The sequence below is a fragment of the Lissotriton helveticus genome, chromosome 5_1, assembly GCF_964261635.1.
Source record: "Lissotriton helveticus chromosome 5_1, aLisHel1.1, whole genome shotgun sequence".
Lineage (NCBI taxonomy): Eukaryota > Metazoa > Chordata > Amphibia > Caudata > Salamandridae > Lissotriton > Lissotriton helveticus.
The window spans coordinates 1,483,994,563-1,484,019,905 of record NC_136065.1 but is presented as its reverse complement, the minus strand read 5'-3'; positions in this window follow the sequence as shown (position 1 = coordinate 1,484,019,905).

Genomic DNA, 25,343 nt, shown 5'->3' with positions numbered 1-25,343 from the left:
TGCCCGGGAGCAATTAGGCTTCAGGGCCCCCTCCCGCCCCGCTTTTGTAACCTGCAGACGTCACTTTTTCCTCCTGTAATTTATTTTGCTTCAGGGCCCCCGCCCGCCCCACTTTTGTAACCTGCACACGTCACTTTTTCCTCGTGCACACGTCATCCACCCCCTTCCCTCCACTCCACCCAAGGGACGCTGGTATTCGTGAAGGAAATATTCCTATATAAATATAATCTCCTATAGTGAAGCAAACGCATCTAAACAATAACATTCACCGCTGACAGTTATGTGAGCAAACTATCCCCTTTTTGACAGAAGGTGGCCTCGTTCGAGGGGGTACCGTTTTTCTCCTGACCGTATGTAGGCCTTCGTTGCGCACTTTGTTAACGGCGGAGCACAGAGTCCCATTGAGAAGAGCATGATTATCATACGGAAGCCGAAGTTGCTTAAACGTTTACAGCATCTAAAACCCCTCTGGCTACACGTCACTTTTTCCTCCTGTAATGCACCGTTTGTCTGACATTTGTAGTGCACCGTTTGCCTCCTCTTTCTTGTCCTCAGTCTTCCCCGACCGCCGCCCGCCCGTCCCGTCCCCCGCCCGGCCCGTCCCGACCCCCGCCTGCCCCGACCCCCGCCTGCCCCTACATGAGTGCCCTTAACTCCGCCGGTGCTGCTCCCGCCTGTCTGCTCGCACCACCGCACCTCCCCTGCGCCATGTCCGCCGCTCCATCTCCGCCGCTGGTCCTCTCCTCCTGACGTCACCGCTCCTCTCCCGCGCCATGTCCGCCGCTCCTCGGACGCCGCTCCTCCCCGTGCTCCTAACGTGACCACGCACGTCGCGGCCGGCACTACTTTTGAGGGACTACTTTTTTTTTTTAATCTAAAATTTTAAATAACGTTTATTTTTTTAATTTATGTAGCCTATAACCATCTACACACCCTGCCGATTTCAATGGTGTATCGGGTGTGTAGATTGGCGCAGTGGTTCCCGAGTTTACCCGCCTCAAAGCCTGAAAGTTTCTGCTTTATTATAGTAGTATAGATTTTATTTTGTTTTTTTACAAATGAAATCAGAGAGTTTTGGAGTTGTTTTCATTTAAGTGGAGGCATCCATTGAAATAGGGCAATTCTCTGCAAAAAAGATATTTGTTACATGTAATCATTATTTATTTAGTTACATTTATTTTTAATCCTTTAAATTATTTTCTGAACATTGATTCTTTTTAATTAAAGAATCAGTAGTAATTTGTAAATAATTCAATAAATAAGTATATGCCTGCATGACTCTCACAAGGACAGTGAGCAGCTCCAGAGGCGGAACGTAGCCTCAAGAAAGCCCTAGAAGCTAAGGAGGAAAGAGTGAGCCTGAGTCCCAACTGTAACCCTGTGGGAATACAAAGTAAAGTTCTTTACTATTCTTGCTATTAGCACCGCATCATTTGCGTACAATAGTACTGGTACGAAGGGGGCCAATCTTTGGGGTGTATTTTTCCTTAGCGTACAAGTAATTATCCAGGCCATTAATAATAGAAAAAGGAATGGGACCAGTACACATCCTTGTCTAACCCCAACAACAGAGCTGACTTCATTTGAGAGATCTCCTTTCCTGCTGTAGTATGCATGTGGAATCTGCACAGGAGGAATATAATTTAACTGTCTATTCCCATTCTATCCATAATCACCCAGGGTTTTGATCAATGACTCTATAAAATGCACACGTTAAATCCCTAAAAGCCAAATGTACACTGCCTCTTTTGTAAGTTAAGATACAAATTCAAACTCCACACCACAGCTGCTAGCCATGGGTGGAACTCAAACTGTGCATCCAAGAGTCCCCTGTTCTCAACAGCCCAAATTTCCAGCGTGGCCAGAAGGATCTTTCCCAGTAGTTTAACTGTGTTTGTTTTTATCTCCTTTATTAAATAGTGCATAATGATTGCTTCCTGCCATGTCTGAGCCAAGGGAACTACTCCCCTGCTGCAAGTGTATTCGACGGCAGGGACATGAGGGACTATAGTGAAAGATTTAACCTACACTAGGAGCTTGGTAGCAGCGACTAGTATGGTGCAACGCTGCACCCTGTGTCATCAGCATGCTCATGGATGCAGGGTCACGCTACCCTGTGTTCCTGCCCTCAAATAGACTTGCAGCCAGGGACGTGAGATCGCCGGGATCCTGCTCGGGATGGAATACAGGTAACCGTGCAGGAAGCAGGTTTTGACGAAGTAAGTTGACATGGACACCGAGGGTTCCCAGAGGCACACTTCCTCACTGCAGCTCTTTACTCGTCTCAGTCGCATACTTTAGACTTAGTCTGACCATGTGGTCTTTGTTAACTTTTCTCCCCCAACCGAGTGCGACTACAAAAACTGCCTCCCGTCGGGATCCATGTTACAATAAATTGTCGTAACAAAAGAATGTTTTTTCCTTTACTAATTACACCTCATGTAGGCATGTACTCATGTATTACTACTTTTCTAACCGGTACTCTTGGTTTTCGGCCGAGCAGCGTAATTGCATGTTGAACTGTAAGAGGTAAGACTTACAATCACCCAAACTCACAGGTGGTTAGTGGGAGTTCAAAGAACTCCAACATGTGGAGGCAACTATTACAAAATTTGTTAAGATTTGACATGCATGATCGAATATCCCCTACTCTGGGAGCCACACATAGCATGAGTGTTATAAGTACACGTAAGGGCTGTGATCATAACATGCGCAATCACTAGTCCATTTTTTGTCATAAAGGGCACTGGGAAATTGGATGCAGGACAAATTGCATGCTGTGCCTAATACTAAAAATCACCTAACAGTGTCACAAGCAAGTCTCGATTTCTTATATATTTTGTCTACTTTGATTTTGCAGAAATGTTCGATGTTGGTGTAAGTCGTAAGTTACGAAAGCATTTGATTTACCCACACCTGAATGCATGTGCAGTCACAATACCTGCCAAGGGTTCATCAAGGCACTGGAAGCACCAGTCCTGAAGAAAGCCAATTAACAGTTGTAGGACTTGGCCCTTTTTGGCCAAATTCCCTAAACTTTTTGCTTTCCCCCTAGACCTTTTTTCTGACATGGTGTTGCCAACTTAGATGCTTTGGGCACTTTGCCACTGCTAAACAGTGTCAAAGTGCAAGTGTTCCCTGTATGAAGTGCAATGATAATTGATTGTCCCTAGTAAAGTGCACTGTGTGCACCAGGGCTGGTAATGCAACTGCTACTAGTGTGCCTGGAGCACAATTTATGCCACCCACACAAGTAGCCTTAAAAAGGGAACTCAGGCCTGCTCACAGTTTGTTTAACTGCCATGTTGTTCTGACAAGTGCACTCACCTGTCAGACCTTACCCTTCCCTTTCTATGCACATCAGAAACCTCTATGGTAGGTCTAGGGTACCCCCTTGGGCAGGGTGCAGTGCATGTGAAAGGTACGACATGTACTAAGGTGCGTGCCATGTCCTGACAGTGAAATAATCTCCATTTAATTTTTCACTGTTGAAAGGCCATCTTGCCCATAGGACAGAATGGGGAGGCTGTGTAATATGCTTTCCAGCCTATCTTCCTAAAAGCTTAAGATAGAAAGGTGAAGTTTAGTTTGCCTGATCTCACAGTGTAATAACACATCTTTTTATGAAGGTGGTTTTTGCACTGTGTACTTAGAAGCCACTATTTTAGAAGTGGTTGAGTTTTTGTGCTGTAACATTTCTGTGTGTCTCTGCCTGGCTGTGGATTGACAGTCTGTATTTGAAAGCGATAGGATCTGGGGAGGTGAGACAGCAACAGGCTGACCTGCATCTGGAGTGTAGGGGGAAGAGAAGCCCTAGAGGTGAAGAGGCCTGGGTAACTGCTATAAAACAATTGCCCCAGCTCCTGATGAGTGATTGAGAATCCAGACCCCCACTAATCAAAGGAAGAAAGGTGTCACTGGTAGGGAGGCACCCAGAACTGGTTTGAACAGGGGTCAGAGCCCCCTGAAACACAAAGACTTCAAGGCCATTGAGGGGTATAACTATGAGAGCGGAAGCCCCTGAACTTTGGAGAATGGATTGATTAAGTGTGAACAAGACTGGAACTACTTCATGGTCAAGAGGACCTTTGCCAAGGAAGAAACAACTGAATAGACTGAAGGAGAGGACTGACCCTTGCTTTGTGTACTGGGGCCTAACAACCGGCCAGGAAAAATAGTATACAACCTCATATGTGGCATTTATATTGTGTGGTCTTATCGTATATGTTTTTATATAAAGTTTATACTAATTTTTATAAAACTTGTGTGGAGTCTATTTAGGGTGTCATCAATAGGTTGTTGTGAGCGTGGTTGCAAATACTTTTGCCTTGAAGATAAGCCTGGCTGCTCGTGCCAAACTACAGAGGGGATGAACGGGGCTATCTAAGAAGGTGACCTTCCTTTCCCTGACGTTGCAACGCTTTTCCCAACTTGGCCTAAAGTACCTACCTCAGCAAACCAGGGATCCCGGGGCTAACAAAAGTGGTTTGTTTGGCTGAAATATGTAGACCACTTTCCTTCTTGGGGATGTATGAGGTAATTTCCCCTCTTTTAACATCTATCATCGTTTTTAACGCTGCCCCAGTAACTCTTTAATAAATTATTGCCCAGCACTCTTGATCTAGTATTCTGGAGGTAGTTTTAAGGCTCATCCTCACAATACTCAATAACTGAAAAAAACCTGCTCCGCTATAAACAGGTGTCAAAGCACTCCTAGGAGGAACTCGCCCCCTGGGTGGGAACCTGATGATGAAGCATGCAACAAATGAGGTTTGTGGGGAAGGGTTCTTCTAAAAACCTAATGTGTTTTCTCTAGGGAGACCGCTTCCGTGACCTAAGTAATGTGGGCCCATGGTAATCACATTTAGATCGTTCTTGTAGTTTGTTCATAGGACTCTGGGGAGACGAAAAAGCCCTTTGGTTGCCTCCTCTCTCTCTCTTTCTCTTTCCTTGTTTAGACTAATCCTCACTTATCCCAGGGTCGCTTTTTGACGGCCAGTGTAAAGGGCTTTATGAGTTTGAGGGCAAGCATGATTCAACTAGCTTGGATTAAAGCTGGTTGTTGAAGTTTTTTTTACCAATTTCACAGCGATATATTGACTCAAAGCAGAATATGCCTGGATGATATCTATAGGAGGACCATCATGATGCAGGAGGACAGTGGCAACTGACTGTTCATCACCGGACCCCTTATCAGTCAGTCAAACAAAACTTTATTTGGTTTATTAAAACCTTAAAAGTACATTTACCACATTCCGTGAAAAGGAGAAAGAACAGCAGCATAACATGACAGTATACAACATAGAGAAAGAACAGCAGCATAACATGACAGTATTAAAACAGCAATTACACCTCAAGATACGTGTAGTTTAACTTCTCTTGTTCCTTTTAAAATGGAGTATTATAACATTTATTTTATTAAAATCACTAGAATCTTACCTATACATAACTCCTTCCGCATGCAGCTCTTACTACTATTATACCTTAGTATCTCTACCTTTATTCGGTGGTAAGGGCTGGACTATATGTGCTCTTCTGCGCACTTGAGGAATGCCTTGACTTTATTCATATATTTCCCCAAATGCACAGGCTATATCTAAATTCTCCATTTCCACCAAAGAGTAGCGGCTTGCATTCTGTGCGTAATTTTATATTTTTTAAAAATCGGACATAAAAACTCCTTTCGAAAGTCTAAAAATCTCATACAATCTAATAAAATATGTAAAATATCACAGGTAGTTCCTAAAGTGCAAGTGCATTTCCCATTACATCCTATCATTAGGTTTCGAACCCTGTTATTTGCATAACCTGGGTTTATACCAATTCGCATTTTCAAGACTTCCCGCCTCAGACTATGGCTGCGTAGCCGATCCTCATAGGGGAAGTGTTGGCTGCTCTCCCAAGCCACTTTCATGTGTGCTACCGAGGACTTTTGAGCAAGGTAGTCCCGATCATAGCTACGGGACATATTGACCCCTTGAATCTTTAATTCTTTTTTCCCAAATATTATGGGGTCTTGCGGCAAGCATACCTTCAAATCTAGGTCCCCATAAGCCTTGCTTATTGAAGCTCTCACCTCTTTTGCCCAGGGTAGCTCACTAATGGTAATTTCCTCCTTAGCCCATTGGGAGATTTTAGTAAGTTCCCCTGCTCCCAACCGCTGCCAGAAGCGTACAAGGCTCATACAAGCAGTTATAGCCCAGGAGGTAATTCCCAGTTCCAATCGTGCTGCCTGCACCATAGATGATTTAGGCAGCGCGAATAAGCTTTTTAGTATATTTCCCTTCTCTCTATCCCAGGAGGTCTTGCCACTGAGGTAAAGAACCTCAGCTCCATACAAAAATTGTGAGGGAACCATTGGTTGATAGGCTTTTAAGACCGGCCTATCTGACCTTTCACCATAGGTATTATTAAATCTTTTTAGGCCTTTAACCAACACCAATGCCCTTATTTTTAATGCTTGCAGGTGTGTGTGCCATTTCAAGTTACCTGAGAACCACATTCCCAAATATCTGTAGTCGGTCACCCTCTCAAGCAAGACTGTGCCACGATACCACGAGAACTTCGCTTTCCTTCTCCCAAAGCATACAATTTTAGTCTTATCCATATTTACCACTAATTTTGTACTCGTACAGTATTCTTTAAACCTATTTAGTTTTCTCTGGAGGCCTATCTCCGTCTGGTCCATAATCACTAGGTCGTCAGCATAAAGGAGGCACGATATGTGGTTTCCTCCCAATTTCGGGTTCGCCCCTCTGACATCTCTTAATACTTGGGGTAGGTCAGCTAAAAACAGGGCGAACAGCAGGGGGGCTAGAACGCACCCCTGCCTTAGACCATTCCCAATTGGGATTCTCCCAGTCAGTCCTCCGTCCGTATCCAATATTATCTGTGCCCAATTTTCTGTATGCAGAGCTAGGATGAGGACCAGCAGGTCATCCTGTAGTTCATACCCTACTAGTGTTGACCACAGCTGCTCCCTGTCCACAAGATCAAAGGCTGCACGGAAGTCAACGAAACAGCAGAATAAATTACCCCTCTGATCAATTTACTTCCGTGCAATGGACCAAATAGCAAAACAATGGTCAATCGTTGAGTGGCCTTCTTTGAACCCCCCCCTGCTCTGGGGGTATTATCTATTAATCTTCCACCCACTCCTTTAGTAGCCCTAGAATTACCTTGGAAAAGACCTTTTCGCCTATATCCCGAAGGTTTATTAAGCGGTCATTTTTGGGGGAGTTTGCATCTCCTTTTTTATGAATTGGCCTAACAATAGCCCCTTTCCAATTTGCAGGGAATTCACCAGTATTTAGGATCCCTAGAAACATATTTGAAAAGAACTCTGCCCACCATTCTATGTTTGTTTTTATTATGTCAGCTGGCAGGTTATCAGGGCCTGCGTCCCATGTTAGGTTTAGCCTAGTTATTATGTCTCTAACTCGGTCTGGGGAAAAGTGGATTTTTAATTCTTCACTTATTCCTGGCCAAACATTTGCCATTATTCCCTCCCTCGTTGGCCATTTACCATAAATTTCCTCTAGGTAGGTCAGCCACTTGTCCTCTGGCACTGAACACTGCATGGTCCCTTGTACTTTTCCCGTACAGTCCTGTATTAACCTCCAAAAGCCTTTCACATTTTTATCTTCAATTATCTCGAGTAAGTTCTCCCAACATTTGTCCTTAAAACTCCTTTTTTTATCTCTGATAACTGTCTTATATTTTAACTTCAATTTTCTAAGTTCCAATACCACTTCCTCACTATAGTTACCTCTGAGGCATCTTTCTTGTTTCTTAATACCGGCCTTTAGTTTCCGGCATTCTGCATCAAAGCAATGTTTGGTATTGTTAGGGTGTAATGTCGCATTATTTACTGATTTGTGATTATTACACTTTAATTTAATCCGGAGGCATTCCACCAGTTGCCTTATTATACCCTCGTACCAGACTATGCTCTCTCCTGGTACAAGGTTACCCAAATTCAAAGTTAACTGATATGCACTTAGTTTCTGTATATATTCATTGGTGATTTGTGTTGTTAGTCGCTTGGAGTATTCTACATCTACTAATAGAACTTTTTGTCCTTGCAGGGGGCTATTTACCTGGAGTTCTACCTGCAGTGGATAGTGGTCACTACCCTCCACCCCCAGAATTTCAAACTTTTTGATAAGATCGAAATGCCAGGCCTGTGTGAATACGTAATCTATGGGGCACAATTGTTGCCCTACCTTAAAAGTACGCTTCACAGGCCTGTCTGTTTTCTTTCTACAGTTGCAGCATACAAATCCCATAACCCCCAACAGTTGCCCCAGCTCATCATCTTTAGTTGAAGTATCGCAGCAGGGAAATTGCGCCCGCTCTATTTTATATGCATCCAACAAATCCTTCAACCAGGAGTACATTATTTTGGGGTTCAATTTATGGTTGAAGTCTCCCAATATCATGAACACATCCCTTGGATAACGGTCACACACCTCTTCCAGGTCAGTTTTTAAACGTTCCAAGTCCGCCTTATACTCGTTTGCTTTCCCTTTCTGAATATACACATTTATAATGCATAGGCTTTCACCCCCCAACATATTATTTGTTGTTCGCACTCTATTGCCCAATGCCCAATTGCACTTTAGTTCCAGGTGTTCAATGTCTTTGGCTATCCTTGTTGAAACTAACGTCATCAGACCCCCTGAAGGTCTACCCACTATGTTCCTTTTAGCTGCTTTTACATAATGAGTAAAACCTACGGTAGCAGGGATTTCGCCGCACAGCCAGGTTTCCTGGAGACAAACTATATTGTTTTTCCTCAAGATATTTTTAAAATCTTCCTGTGCCACTATTCTATTGTACTCATTTATATTCCAGGTTGTTATAGATAGGCTGTGCGACGACCCTACTTCCTAATCGATCTCACTCATATAACCATCTTCCTCACCACTCATGTATGCCAGCTCTCTGTATCTATTCCCAGCAAGTACATCTTCCATGTCCCACCTTTGATCTTTAGGTCTTATCATGATTTCTAGGGTGTCTTTAGTGCCTCTCCCCAGGTTGATCTTTTTTATTTGTCTCTCGCCTAATGCTGCATGGTTCCTGAGGAATTTGTATTTGTATTTGTATTTAATTTATTTATAAAGCGCTAACAATCATCCTGGGTAGGATATCACGGCGCTGAGGTTTGGTGCTGAGAGGTACGATAACCGCACTGATTACTGATTACTCTAGTTTAGGGAAGAGTAGTGTCTTTAATTGTTTCCTAAATGATAGGAGACAGTCTGTCAGTCTGAGACTGGGAGGTAGTTCATTCCATTTGGTTGCAGCTAGATGAGAGAAAGCCCGCTCTCCCATCCTGACAGTCTTCACGCGGGTAGTATTTGCTCTTCCTAAAGTTCTGGAACGAAGGTTCCTTGATGGTCTATGGAATTTGACTTTATTGTGTAGAATGGTAGGGCCTGTATTGTAAAGTACCTTGTGTGTGATACACAGTAGTTTGAAGTTAGCTCTTTGTCGCATTGGGAGCCAATGTAGCTCTCGCATGCAACTTTTTGCCGAATCATATCTCTTCTTATTGCATACAGCCTTTGCCGCGGCATTTTGCACTATCTGCAGTTTAGAGAAGAGATAGTCTGCCATTCCAACAAACAGAGAGTTGCCGTAGTCCAGTCTGCTCATCAGCAGCGACTGGCCCAGGGTCTTCCTACACTCAGTCGGAATCCAGGGGAAGACTTGTCGGAGCATTTTCAATAATGCAAAGCCTCTGCCACAGACAATGGAGCCATGTGATTTCATGGACAGAGCACTGTCCAATACCACACCCAAGTTTTTCGCTTTTATGGTGGGATTTGGGGGCAAGCCCAGGTTACTTGGCCACCAGCTATTGTCCCAGAGCTGGGGATTTGTGCCAAACAGGAGGATTTCTGACTTGTCTGCATTTAATCTCAGACAGTGCTCTTGCATCCAATTGGCCAGTTCAGTCAGGCAGTTTAGTAGTCGAGTTTTAGGATCATCTTTCTCATCAATGGTGACCATCAGCTGGGTGTCGTCAGCATAAGAACACATTTCAACACCCCATTTTCTTCCAATGGCTGCCAATGAGGAAACAAATACATTAAACAAGGTTGGGCTTAATGAAGCCCCCTGAGGAACCCCATATTTAATGTTTCGCGGAGGAGAAATAAAATCACCCAGACACACTGATTGTGTTCGATCCGCCAAAAAGGATTGTAGCCATCCCAATGCCTTGTCTCGAATACCTTTCCCTTCCAGGGCTTTCAGTAGTTGGTCGTGTGGTACGGTATCAAAAGCCAAGAGTATCAGGACGACTGTCTTACCATGATCCACCTGGGCCCTGATAGTATCCGTCACCGCCAAAAGTGTTGTTTCAGTACTGTTGTTCGCCCTGAAACCTGTCTGAGAGACATCCAACAGTTCATTGGCTTCCAAATAAGTGGATAGCCGTCTATTGACCAGTTTCTCCAGCACTTTTGAGAGGTAAGGTAACTGGGATATTGGTCGATAGTTGGCAGGGTTGTTTACATCTAATCCTGCCTTTTTTACGAGTGGGGTGACTAGGGCCTGCTTCCAAGATCTTGGAAATTTAGCAGAGCATAAGGAAAGATTAAATGCTTTCGTTACGGCAGGGCAAATTAAAGGGGTTAGCTGAGAAAAAATGTGGTGCGGACATGGATCTAGTGGGGATCCTGACTTAACTTCGAGCATGACTCTGCCTACCTCGGCTTCTGAAAAAGGGCCAAAACTTGAACAGATAACTTGAGTTGTGGTTGGTACACTGCACTCAATGGTTTCTGGCCTACAATTAGGAAAAGAGGCATAAATGATATCAATTTTCTCACAGAAAAAATCATTTAGTTTATTGCAGTTCTCTTGTGATGGAAGTAAGTTTTACTGAAAGATTTGTTGGGTTACATAATTCCCCAACAATTTTAAAAAGTTCCTTTGAGGAATTTTTATTCTCAGTGATTCTACGTGTAAAATACTCCTTTTTTGCCTTCTTGATTGCTTTATTGTAGAGTACGAGTGCTTGTTTATAAATGTTTCTGGTCTCGTCTGACTTGCCTATTCTCCATTTATGTTACAGAGATGTACATTTTCTCTTTAAAAGTTTCAATTCTGGTCCGTACCACCTTTCCGATTTTGTAGTTCTGGGTTTGTGATGAACTCGGAGGGTGGAACAGAACTCAAGTGCAGTCTTAATATTTGTGTGAAGTAAATCTATTTCTTCATGAATATCAGTAGCTGCTAAACTCGGGTGTGAAAAATGTTGTTTGAATTTGTCTGTTGAGAAATCTTTCCAGCTCCTCGTGCTTGCTACACTTAGACCCAATGTTCTCGTATGTATAGTAGGTAGATTGATACGGAAAGTGATCATATAGTGATCTGTCCATAGCAGAGGTGTTACAGAGTCAATGTCAATCGATTCCATGTTAGAAAATACCAAGTCCAATATATGACCTGCCGTGTGAGTAGGTTGGTTAACTCTTTGGGATATCTGCAGGATTTCCATATCCTCCACTAATTGTTTTGTTAGGGGGTTATTGCATTTATCAAAATGTATGTTAAAATCTCCAAGGAGGAGGATATTTTTGTTCTTCAAGCAGACTGGCATAATTTGCTCCAGTAGTTGTGTACTGAAATTTAGTGTGCAGCCAGGAGGATTGTAGATTAGTACTCCTCCAAATAACACATTAGTGTTTAAGGACACTGAAAATGCCATAGTTTCACAATTTTCCACTTGTATGTCGGTCTCTTGCTTACAAGTGAGAAAATCTCTAAATAAAAGAGCGACGCCTCCTCCCTTTTTCCTCATTCTATTCACGTTCAGAATCTTATATTCTGGAGGGAGGGCTGTGACTATATCTGGAGTATTGTGATCATCCAGCCATGTTTCGGTTAAAAAAGCCAGGTTGGGTTTATGTTCGTGTAAAAAATCCCAGATGTATGTAGAGTGTTTGGGCAGAGATCTAACATTCAAATACATGCAAATAAGGGGGGTTGTGGGGGTGTTCATTATCACATGACTTTGTTTAGGAATGCTCTCCCATCTACAGTTGTAGCAGCTGATTGGGCCTAACGTCTCTATTGGACCCACGCGAGCACAGGCATGGGTGTTAATTGGTGCCTTGTATTTGATCTCCCTCAACTCATGACTTGAGTAGGTTATAATGCTTGTATTAGGAACATTACTATTGGTTTGGGCAGGGGTTGTGGCCCCTGGTCCCGGCCGGTTGCGGCCGGGCGCAGACGGGCTGGACTTTGGCGTGACTTCGGCGCGGTTCCGGCGCGCCCGCTGCGCTACCGGGACAATATACAGAGGTCCTGCACAATTAAAAGGTTAGAGTTTCATTACAGTACAATTTTTAAAATTCCGATTAAAACATGTGCAAAATAGCAATATTACTCGTACAATCAGTCTAATTCTTAGCGGTAGTATCAGTGCCCCCCAGCGTGACCAACAACCTTAGGGAATGAATTCCCTAACTTATCCGATAGTACTTCCTTCCTTTTTAGTATTCTAATGCCTTCCCGTAGCATCTCGGTTTCTGCCTTTTCTATAGCATCCTTTATTAGGGCTGAGTGGAGTAAAACCTTGGTTATTTCCTCCCCCTTACTGTTTACCGTGAACCCCACTTCTTTTAGATCAGCAGTGCTAACATATCTTATACTGGGGCACTTTCCAAATGAGGATAGTAGCTGGGAGCGATTCAAGGGGTTTAGTTTCTTGATTCGTTTCCCCCCTTTCACCTGTTCTATTGGCTCTACAAATATCCAAGTGCCAGTAGGTAGTTCTGTCTGCTGATGTTGGCAATTCCCTTCTAACATTTCTCCCCTTATGTGCCTACTAACTTCTTCTCCTCCCCCTATTTTGGCCCCCTGCCCATAACTTGGGTGGGGTCCCTCCGCACCTGGGGACATCACCTTCTCCCACTTTACTCCTACACTCTTCTTTACCCCTGGGGGATTTCTCCTGGTAGCCTTTTTGTTCTCTCCCATGTCATTCCTCTTTATCCCCCTGAATTGTTCTTCAGGTCTACTGCTACTTCCACCTTTCTCTACGAAAATTTGCTTTTTGGTTCCTTGTCTTCCTACCTTATCTATTGTCTTATATACCAGAGTTACCCCCCCTATGATCCTGGTGCTTTATGGGGTGGCAATTAGTTCGGGCCTTAATCCCTTTCCTTCGCCGTAGTATATTTTGCCTTCTATACCTCTTATCCCCATACCTCTTTATAAGCATGGGGCGGTAGGATACATATCCTGTGGGTGCATTCTCTGGGGGGCCAGTCTCCTCTTCCACTTCTTCCCCCCTGGCCACTTTATTTTCCTCCTGGGCTTCTACTGGTCTTACTACTGAGGGCATCAAGTTTTTGATCTGTGCTAATTCCCCATTTATACCCTTAAATTGGTCACCGTGTCTTTTTAGAATGTCATTGTTTAGGACTGTAACCTCTAAAATGCCCTGCAGAGTTTTCTGGAGCATTAGCATAACCTCGAGCATGGATAGGCCGGTAGAACCCGTCACCTCCAGGCTGCGTAAAGATATGCCTGATACATCTGATCCGGCAATGTTTGGGGTCTCTTGTCTTTCATGTCCCTTATGGCTGGGTACCTCCCCAGTAATGTTCCCTTCGTCCATGGAGTCACTACAGTCTACTCGTTCTCCATTCACCACATCTGCTCCTATGTCCTGGGTGAAAATCGACTGGAACATCCTTGGCGAAGATGATAAACGAGGTTCCATTGGTATCTCAGCGATATTAAAGTCAGGCTGATTCAAGGCTTCGATGCTTGATGCAGCCAAATCCTCGATATTTTGCGTGGTCTCGATTAGACTTGTCTCCTTTTCTGCTGTCTCTTTTCCTTTAAAATGTTTGCCAATAAAATCCTTAATGGTGTTTGATACCACCGACCCCCCTTTTGCGCCTGCTGACCTTGCGGATCCCGGCGCTGGTTGCAGGGTTGTACTCGGGGGGGGTTGCTCTGATGGATGTTGTTCTGCCAGGGGTTGGTGTTACCATCTCATTATTTACGTCATCCGGGCCTTTGGGTGAGCCCGTCACATCCGCTGTTCCCGATTTATTTCCTGTTTTTTTACTATTTCTTAGCACTCTGCGTGGTTTAGTTTTCCCTAGGGCTATTGCTTTTACTTTATCCTTTATTTGCGTTCTTCTTCCCAGCTTCCATGGGTTGCGAAAGGATTTTCCTTCACCTTGAGGCCTTCACCACTTGTTAGGTGCACAGCAATCCCCACTCCAGGTATGCTTCCCCTAGTTATTTATTTTTATTATCCCAGGTGCGTGCTCTCCCCAGGGCTCCTGGACCTCATAGTCCTCGCGCTATCAGCAGCCACCAGCAGCGTTGACACAGAGTCAACCTCTGCGAGTGGCCCCGCGAAGTGGGGGCCGTGAGAGGTAATGAGGCTTGTGGCAAGTGGTCCCAGGTGCGTGCTCTCCCCAAGGCTCCTGGACTTAGAATATAGCCAGAAAGCAGGTGACCCTCAGAGGTCCTTACGCAATCCCAGATCAGCGTTTCAAAATGCCTTACACAAAAAAAAGTCTCGTAAAGAAAGAATTAGCCGGACTTACGTATTGTGCCTTTCTCGGTGCTCCAGCCAGCTTCTGCTCCACTCGATTCACTTAAACCTCGGCGCTTTTAATTTTGTTTCTACCCTGCTCAACAAACAGCGCTGAGCCGCAGTAGTCTCGTGCCCCTACTCCGCTACAGATTTTTGCTCCATGAGCAATGCCAGGTAAACATTTGCCACATCCAACTCCTTTTCTCGGCAAAATCACTGAGCTCCACTGACACCGTGAGCACAACTCCGTACAGGTGCGCGCGGCGCAGCCCGAACAGGCTCCAGGACGTTGATTACCACCGCTGCTCCACCGCTCTGAAAACGCTGAGGAATTGCCGAGGAAATCGCCGTTTGACACTCCTACAGTCCGCCAGCTGCACCACCTTGAAAATCGAGAAGCTGGGGTCTTACGGAATCTTGTAATCCGTGTAGAAAGTTCCATGTAAAACGTTGGCACGAATGTTGGAAGCCTGCTGCAGGAGTCTGCCGGTGTGTCGAGTGAAACGCCGGTCGAATGCAAACCATCTGTCAATGCACAATCAGCAATGCACTGGACCCCTTCATGAAGAGATCATTATCGATCATATTCCATTTAATACTCAGGCAGTTGTTCTCTCAATATTCGAGCCTCCTTTGAGGGATATTGGAGCATTTGCATTAAGATCCATTTTTAATTCCAAGTGACCAAATTATGATCACTTAAACAGCTTATTAATGTAACATGCATATGGAAAACTGGGGTCAAATATTTTTAAATTAATATATGATTGATCATAGAACAAGAGCCTGACCCAATGAATGTTGGCACTAAGTTGGATTTAGAGCAATTAAAAGGTTAAGCAACTATCAAATTCCTAGAAGCAACTACTCTATTCAGAATATCTCTTAATGAGGGATGCCTGAAGTGTGAAATAGGTAAGTCGACTTTATTCCAGAGGCCACAGGTCATCATCATTTTAAGATCAGTCATACAGATATTAAAATGCCTGACCCAAATTGTTAATAATTCCCTATTGGGATAATTTTCAATCTTACATAAATGGTCCACCAGGTCATCCACGACCCTAGTTATGGTTTTCATATGGAGCTTGTAAGACATGAGGGTCTCTAGTTGGCAGAGGTAGGTACCAATGTCCAAATAGGGACCCTTGCTTCTAGTCAGGGTAAGGGGGATACACTCTTTAGATAACCCCTGCTCACCCCCTGGGTAGCTTGGCACGAGCAGACAGGCTTATCAAAGGCAATGTGTAAAGTAGTTGTACCATCACTCACAGTAACACAGTGAAAGCACCACAAATGGACTCCACACCAGTTTAGAAAAATAAAGTTATTTAATCTAAACTACACAAGACTAAAATGACAAAAATCCAACATACACAGTTCAAGAATATGATTTTCAAAGAGTTCTCAGGTTTGTGTTAAAATAATCCACAGCTGCGTCACGTTTAGCCAAAAGTACCTTTTTATGCAACAAAAGTTCCAAATGGAAAAACAAGCGATGCATCACTCCTGAGACCCTGAGGAGGCAATGCGACATCCCCGCTGGACGCAGCGGGCATGTTGCGATGAATCCGGTCTGTATGGGGAGGGAGGCGATACCTTGTATGAATTCCGGTGCACAGGTTCGGTAGGAAGCGTCTCGCAAAGGCACGATGCGATGATCTTCGGGACGGCGACGATCTCAGGTGCGCCGGTGATGCGCAGCGTTGATCTTCTCCTCTCACTGCCCCTCGATGCGATGGCTCTGCCACGACATTCGCAGCAACGTAATACGGACCGCATGCAAACGGTGCGGCGATCTCACCCAGCGACGACAGGCTCTGCGACGATACTCGCAGGGATGGTAATCTTGCCACACCGGAGCGATGCGTTCTGCAAGCAAAGGATGCGCCGGTTCTTGCAGCGGCACCAGGCGCTGCGACGATCTCGATCTTCACGGCTGCGGGAATTTCCACGCACTGTTGGGGATGTGCTCCGTAAGCAAGCGATGTGTGAAAATGTGCAGATTGTCTGAGTTTCTCCGTGCCGAGCTTCCCAAGCAACAGGTATAACTTCCAGAGGCAACACAACTGGGCCAAGCACTCTAGAAAGGATGAACTCATACAGCAGAGTTCAGGGGGGCAGCTGGGGGTGAAGTCATTTTGTTCCTGGGACTTCTTAACAGGGAGCCAGCTCTACTCATGCCCTTGGAGATCTCTTCAAGCAAGGGGACACAGCACAAAGCAAATTCCTTCCCCATTCCTTGGCAGCAAAGCAACTGCAGGTCAGCCCACAAGTACACAGCAGGAAAGTCCTTCCTCTTCTGTCTTCCAGCTTTCTCCTTGGCAGAGGTTACTTCTTGATTCCAGGATGATCTAAAGTTCAGTAGTCTGGGGTCCTGTACTTATACCCCAAAAATCTTTGTTCCTTTGTTCAGGAGGGCTCTGAGCCCGGTCCAAACCAGTTCTGGAGCACTCTGTTTACATGACTCCTTCTTTCCTTTCACAGTGCAGAGCAGAAACATCAGACGTCCCACAGGAGGTGGAGCCAGCATTGCGGAGGCAAAGCACAGCCCTGGAACACTTTGTTGACATGATTCCTTCTCCCCTTTCACAGTGCAGGGCAGAGACATCAGATGCACCACAGGGGGTGCAGCCAGCACTGTGGGGGGCAGGCACAGTCCTATTCAGGTCCCACGTGCAACTCTTCCCTCCCATCTAGATACAGATCTCTCTGAAGAAAATATGTTTTTACTAGGTCCTATTAATTTCCTTACATTCCTCCATTTCTTGCCATCTAGTGACAAAACCCTGCCTACAGCCTCCGTTTCTGCTGATGCAAAAAAAACTATCACATACCCAAGCCCCCTATTTTTTGCAGTTAACCAATTCATCAACAGAGAGCCATGAGACACCTACACCCTGTGTAAACAAGCTTGTTTTTCATATTCTGCTCCCTGCTTGGTAAACATCGTTGACTCCGTGATCAGGTCATCTGAACAATGGTCTGACTGACCGAGCCTTGATCAAGCTGATTGCACAATGGTTTGAATGCCGTGTCTTGATCAGGTCATCAACTACAAACACCGCCTTGATCAGGTCATCAACTACAAACACCGCCTTGATCAGGTCATCATCAACTACAAACACCGCCCTGATTGAACAATGGACTGAATGCCAAAAGAGTGGAATAAAAATGTATATAATAATAATAAATTGAATTTGTAAAGCGCCTGGTTACACCATACTGGTGTGTCCCCGCGCTATAGAAGTCCAGGGCACCTCTGCTGCTGTTACTTTCATCACCCCCAAAAACCTAGCCCCTCCCTACTCTTTGGGGAACAGGTGAGTTTTCAACTCTTTGCGGAATGCCAGTTCTGACGTCTCCAGCCGGAGATTCAGAGGGAGTCTGTTCCATTGTTGGGCTACCAAAACACGAAAGGAGTGTCCTCCCATTCTCACTCTTCTAAACTATGGAACCGGAACCTCCCCCCTCCCGCTAAATCTCAGCTGTCGAGATGGGTGGTACGGGGTTAACAGGTTGTGGAGGTAGGTGGGCCCTTTCCCCTGTAAGATTCTATGGCCAACACATAGGGCTTTAAACATTACACGTTCCTTTATCGGGAGCCAGTGCAGTGATCTCAGTGCTCTCTTTGAAGGTGCTCTCTTGGGTAGCGTCAGTACCAAGCGTGCATCCGCATTCTGTATGCGTTGCAGCCTCTGAGTGCACTTGGCATTTGCTCCCAGAAAAGGTACATTCCCATAGTCCAGCCTTGATGTAATTAAGGCCTGGACCATGGTTTTCTTAGCTGAGAGTGGCAGTAGGTCCAGTGTCTTTCTGAGAACCCTCAGTATCCCAAAACAGGGGCCTGCCACACGTTTGGTATGGTGCTCAAATGATATTTTGGTATCAAGCCATACCCCCAGATTCCTCACTTGTTCGCTTGGAGTGGGTAGAGGACCTAACGCTGGAGGCCACCAGGCCGAGGTCCATACCGAGGGAGCCTTCCCCACAATTAGTACCTCGGTCTTATTTCCATTCAGTTTGAGGCAGTTATTTGCCATCCAGGCTGCCAGTTGATTTAGACAAGAGCAGAAGTTGGTGGTGGCTTGTTTCACTGGCTGTGTCAACCTCACAACCAGTTGCGTGTCGTCTGCATAGGACACGACTTCCACCCCGAACTTGTCTGTGATCTCTGCTACTGGTGCAACATATAGGTTGAAAAGGGTTGGGCTGAGACTGGATCCTTGAGCCACCCCCTGTTTCAGTCTGATGTCTTTAGATCGAAATGGTCCCTGTGCCACTTGAAAGCTGCGATCCATCAGGAAGAACTCCAGCCATTCCCATGCTTTCCCCACCACTCCTCCCCTTTTTAGGCCCTGCAGCAGCGTATGATGGACTACAGTGTCAATTGCGGCACTTAGATCCAGCAGGATCAGTGCCGCTGTTTGTCCTTAATCTGCATATTTCCGTAGGGTCTTGTTCGCTGTGGAGTAAAGCATCAGCCTCCTGGGTTTTGTCTCTGACTAGCTAAGGGACTCTGTTCCATAGCCCGGGCTATTGAAATAAAGGATGAAGGTTTCCGGGTCCACTTTATTATATAAGGAGAGTAAGAGTAGACTCGGGTGATTCCCGCACCGCCAAGCCCCCACTCCTCCTTGAGGTGGGCTTTTCTTGGTTTTACAAATGGCGCCTGAACAGGGAAACAACAGAGACGTAAGTCTGGCCCGGTGGTCGTGAGGGGGCCCGTGGTGGAAGTCCGACAGAGGTACCCTACCCAAGGGACCATTTTGAGTCCGGTAGACCAGAAGTCTTGCACACGGTCTTCCCCATCCGGTCTGGGCCACCTGACTGAGTCCCTCTGGTGCCCCCTTTAGTGCGGTCTCTGTCTGGATCTGGACTCATGCCTATGTCTTCAGAAGAGAACAACATTTTCGGGTAAGGGTGGACTGATCATCCACCACTTGTGCTCTGTTTTCTGTCTGTATTTACTTTTGCAAAAGCCAAGCCAGTGAGGTGAGTGTTTTTCTCCCACTGTTGTCTGCCTGAAGTAAAAATATGCCAGTCAGTAGTATCTTCCGAAAGTTATGTTGTTGGGTATGTACAGAGGACTCCCTTCTGGAGGCAGCCTGCCCGCTTCCTCCAGAAGGAACTCCAAGTTATGAGATGTCTGTTAAATATGGGCCATCTGCTATCATGTTTTCTTCCTTATGGGTAAAATATACGAAACAAAGCAATGTTGAATTATAGTGGCCACAGTTTGGCTCCTTTGATCTCCAGGCCCTCTCGAGCCCGGAGGAGCTGCTGCTCCGCAAACGATCTCGTCAAATGTTTGACGCCACCGCATTGTGGAGGAAAGAAATAGATCAGAAAATAAGAAAAAAGCAAGGGTTGAATAAAAAGAAAGAGAGGATGTCTATGGCTGATCATGCGAAAGCGCATTTAGAAAATAAGGTTCAGGAAGGGGTTGAAATGGCAGATAGGCATCATAGGGCTAAGGCGACAAAATGTTACCCCGCTCGTTCTCCCAGGGACCTTGAGGTTGAAGGAGAAGGGGGGGGGGGGACTCGTTGTTGAATGCTATTCTTGAAGGTCCACCTCCTGCTTATGCTCCGGCTCCTATGTATCCTGCTCTTCCTCAAAATGTTCCTAACGCTCCACCCCCACAAGTGGCGGTTGAGGCTGCCCCACCCATTGTACCACTGCCTGATCCTTTGACTCCCGTCATCCTGCCAGCACCCCTCCCTCCGACAGTTCATACCGCCCCACCTATTGACCCAACCCCGACCATACATTTCCGTCTGCTTGATAATAAGTCTATTGTTACCCCTGTAGGTGACTCTTATGCCACTCCGGACCGAATGAGATGGTCCTCCCTTATGCCAATACCATGTTTGGATTCTTCGGTACCCCTGGAAAAGGAGTCTTTGAGGTCTGCTGAACTCGCTGGGGGTAGTGAAAGGGACGCTATGCGAAAACAATGTGCATTTTGGGTAAATAATGGTAATATTTATTGCGTTAAAGATATCTGGTTGACGTTTAGACAATGGATGGCCATACAAAAAACAGACATGGCCGAGTACATGTGCACACTTTTAATGAAAAGATACGAAGCATTGTTCATAGACACTCCTAGGGGATTGATTGATTTAAAACTAACTATTGCCAAGGGTCATGTTCAGGGAGATGATATGCATGAAGCCCTTGTTACCATGATTGCGTTCAGAGACACAACGGTTTTTCCGCCATCTCCGAATGACAAAGCTATGCCTATGAGAGAGACAGCTCCCGTCTTTATCCCTGCTGTGCTCGCCAATAACCAGGGTGTTGGAGCAGCCCCAGCCCACTGGCGTAGGATGTGGGTGCATGTCCCATGGAAAAGAGCGGATATTCTTCAATTGAAATCCCAATGACCAGACCCCCGTAAGAATCTGGCTCTTTACTATCAGGAATTAGGTCAGATTGTTTCCTCTGGTGTCCTTACCTTAGAGGATATTGACTTATTATTCGGGTCAGTAGTACCACCCAACATATGGGACAAAATACGCCATGCCAACCACAATGCCGCTTTGCATGGTGACTGGACCGACTTTGAGAGGATGGAGAATGACAGAGAGGGGGACTAAGCCTGATTCGGCTATTCTGGCTCTCCCAGGCCATCTGTTGCAACTCATGAAGACCCTTTTTGCCCAAAATAGCTGTTAATTGGGATAAGATAAATGCTTGTAAACAACGTAAGGATGAGCCTGTTGCTGATTTTTTCACCCGCTTTGAAACTGAGTACAAAAGTCACAGTGGATTGGACATTAGAGCCTCTGGCTCGGGCTCAGTGTTTATTGATAAACTTGTATCTAATTAATTACCGGATCTCTAGCCCCACCTCAAGAAGCTTGAGAGTACGTGGTCAGCTCAGACTATGGCAGGCATCCTTGCCATGGCCCAATAACATGAGAATAGAGAGAATGAAGATAAAGACAAAGAGGTTAGGAAGAACAAGGACCTTAAAATGAAAGTTTTGTTACAACAAGCATATCCACCCCGGGGACAAAATGCTAGAGGCCAAGGTCCGCCTTCGGACCAGTTCCAGATGCTTCCCCAGCACTCCCTTCACTCCTTTACAGAAGTCCATCAGTTCGGCAGGTCCCGTTGATAAAGACCAGTGTGCCTACTGTAAGGCTTATGGCCACTGGGTTAGTGAATGCCCGGTATTATCCCAGAATATTCAGTCTGGAAAAAATAGGCCCTGAACTCAAAGGGAAGGCAGAGGCGTGCACCAGATCCTAATGTTCGACCCCTTAAGGGTCCACCCCAGGGTACAGTTAACACATTTGACAACGGGTATGAGGCCACTAGGACATACTTTAACGATGATTATGATGAGACCGATGAGACAGGTTTCTACCAGCCATAGGAAAGCCAGGAAAGGGGTAATGTAAGAGTGCCGATTCCTGTGGATCAGCGAGGTCCTTTTGTCCGGATTTCAGTTGCAGGGGATAAAAATAAGTTTCTCCTAGACACCGGGGCTACTGGATCCTCTGTTGCGCACACCTAGATACCGGAGGCACCCCTTAATGGCCCTCTCAATGGCCCTCTCAATGTCTCTCAATGTGGGTTTTTCTTGGGTCCCTGTCACCAACCCCGTCTCTAAGCCTCTCCCGCTGGCTCTCGGTCCAGCTCATATGGATGCTCCTTTGATTCTCACGACTGGATGTAGTGAAAATTTGCTGGGTATGAATTTGTTAAAGGCTTTACATGCTACCATTTCTTGTAGTCCTGATGGAGTGTCCCTTACCATATCAACAGATTCCTCCGCCACTATGTTCCTCTCTGGACCCCTCCCTCCCATTCTGCAGGCCTTACGCTCATCACTTTGGGCCACTTCTGACACTGATATATGACTTCTCGACATTGCTCTGCATACTGCCTGTATCCAACAAGATGCCCAACTGCCCGAGCTTCGCCAGTATTGCCTTCCCCAGGAAGGTGAGGCTGCCCTATTATCTATAATATCAGATCTCATGAAGACGGGAGTAGTTGAGGAGACACGTGGTAATGAGTGTAACAGCCCAATTATTCCAGCTCTTAAAAAATATATTGATCCCTCTCCCACGGCCCCCAAAATTTAACGGTTTGTCATCGATCTGCAGGCTCTCAACAAAATTACAGTCTCACAGTATCCGTTGTCCCTGATATCACAGCCCTCTTGACCATGGTCCCAGCGACCGCTACACATTTTTCTGTTATTGACCTAAAGAATGCGTTTTTCAGCATTCCCATACATCTGGACAGTAGACATCTCTTTGGTTTCTCCCTTGGAGGGCGGAGTTTCCGGTTCTGCCGCACCCCTCAAGGTTTTACTGAAAGCCCAGAATCTATAGTCAGGCTCTCAAGAATCAGTTGGACTCCCTGACGCTCCCAGCAGGAGCCACTCTCTTGCAATATGTAGATGACCTCTTAATTGCAGCCATGTCTGCTTCACTTTGTGAACAAGCAACAGTACGTCTGCTTCACCACCTTGCCTCCCACAATCATAAGGTTTCATTGAACAAATTGCAATTTTGGCGAGAGAAAGTGACCTACCTCGGCCACCTCCTCTTTAAGGAGGGAAGACAACTTACCACTGACCGAGTGTCCCTTATTACCTCCATGCCTCCCCCTTTGACACAGAAACAAGTACGTGCCTTTATAGGCCTCACTTCCTATTGCAGACAATGGATCCCTAACTTCTCGGCCATTGTCAAACCTCTTTTAGCTCTCACTACTAAAGATATGCCAGAAAGAGGTTTTCCATGGACAACTGAGCATATGGCTGCCTTTCAGACACTCAAAGATGCCTTATGTACAGTTCCAGTGTTAGGCACCCCAGACTATGGCAAATCATTTTTCCTTTTTGTCCATGAGACACATGGCTGCGCTTGCGCGGTCTTAACTCAGATTTTTGGAGACAAACAGCACCCTTGTGCTTATTTCTCGGCTACACTTGATCCAGTAGCCCGAGCCCTCCCTGGATGTTTACGCGCAACTGCTTCTGCTGCACTTATGATCCGCCAGAGCGCAGGTATTGTTATGTCTTCACCCTTGACCTTAATGGTCCCACATGCAGTATATACCTTGCTCAACAACACCAAGACACAACAAATTACCAGTGCACGGATTACAGGTTATGAGATCACTCTTTTTTCCAGTCACATTGACTTTAGGAGATGTAATATTCAAAACCCAGCTACACTTCTCCCTACTGAAACACAAGGGAAAAATTCTGACCCTCATGACTGCATATTACGGACTGAAGAAGAGAAAAAGGGTCGGTGTGACCTACAAGGCACCCCCCTAACAGATGCTGAGGGAACACTATACATAGATGGTTCAGTTCTTAAAAGATCGGATGGAACTACATCTGCTGCGTATGCCCTCACCACTCTTGTTACAGTAGTTGAGACAGCACAAATTCCACAGGCATCGGCCCCAGCGGCTGAATTAATGGCCTTGACACGAGCTTGTGAAATCAGTAAAAACATATCTATGCCTTTGGGGTGGCTCACAATTTTGCTAGACTCTGGAAAGAAAGAAATGTTCTCACCTCACATGGGACCAGAATACAGCATTGGCCCCTGATACACAGACTTCTAGAGGCCTTGACATTACCTAGAAAAGTTGCAGTGATTAAATGTAAATCCCACCAGAAAGTGACTGATGATGTAGGGGAAGGCAATGCCCTTGCAGACCAAACAGCAAGAGAGACTGCTCTAAGTAAATCAGATGGAATGTTTGTGACAGGACCAGCCAGATGGGTAGTGGAAGGAGGAATGTTGGAAAATACTAGTCAGAGTGTGATTGAGATTCAATCTCATGCCACTACAAAAGAACTGCATACATGAGAGGAACATCTGGCAGAGAAAGAGATAGAGGGATGTTGGTTGCGTATATCCGAAGGGAGGCAATGGATGTTACCAGACAGTCATGTCCCCCCAGTTGTCACTATGGCCCATGGCCCTTCCCATATCAGTGCAAATGGAATATGCAAGTTACTAGAGCCAACATGGAATAATGAAAAAATATCCCTATATGCTGACCGAGTGGTTAAGTCATGTATGATCTGCCTTATGTACAATCCAGGAAAAGGTACAGTTACCCCCGCTGGTGGCTTCTCCCCACCTACGTTTTCTTTTGAGGCCATCCAGATAGATTATATCCACATGGACAGGTGTGCAAATTTGAAATATGTCCTTTTAGTGGTCTGTGCCTTCAGCAGATGGGTGGAGGCCTACCCCACCAAGAAATGCACAGCTATTACAATGGCCAAAGTTTTGTTGAAAGAATACTTTCCCCGATTTGGGTTGCCCCGTTTGATTTGGAGTGACAATAGCCAACATTTTACAGCCAATGTGGTCCAGTTTGTGTGTTCCGGGCTGGGTGTCAGACAAAAGTTTCATGCTGCTAATCACCCCCAGTCACCCGGATTGGTGGAGAAATACAGTGGGGTACTTATATTAAAATTGGCCAAAATAGTGTCAGAAACAGGCGTTACCTGGGTAGATGCCCTACCCCTTCCTCTCGTGTCAGTAAGGACGACTGCCCACTCAAGGACAGGATTATCTCCCTACGAATTGGTATTCGGTAGACCAGCTAATGTATGGGGCTTACCAAGGCCAAAGAAATTGTCTGATGTTGAGTTCCCAGTATCAACTGAGTACCTGTACCAGTTAACCGATTCTTTTCATACTCTTTATCATCAGGTACACGCTGCTGTTTTCCCCGACAAGAGCGAAGGCCCAGATCA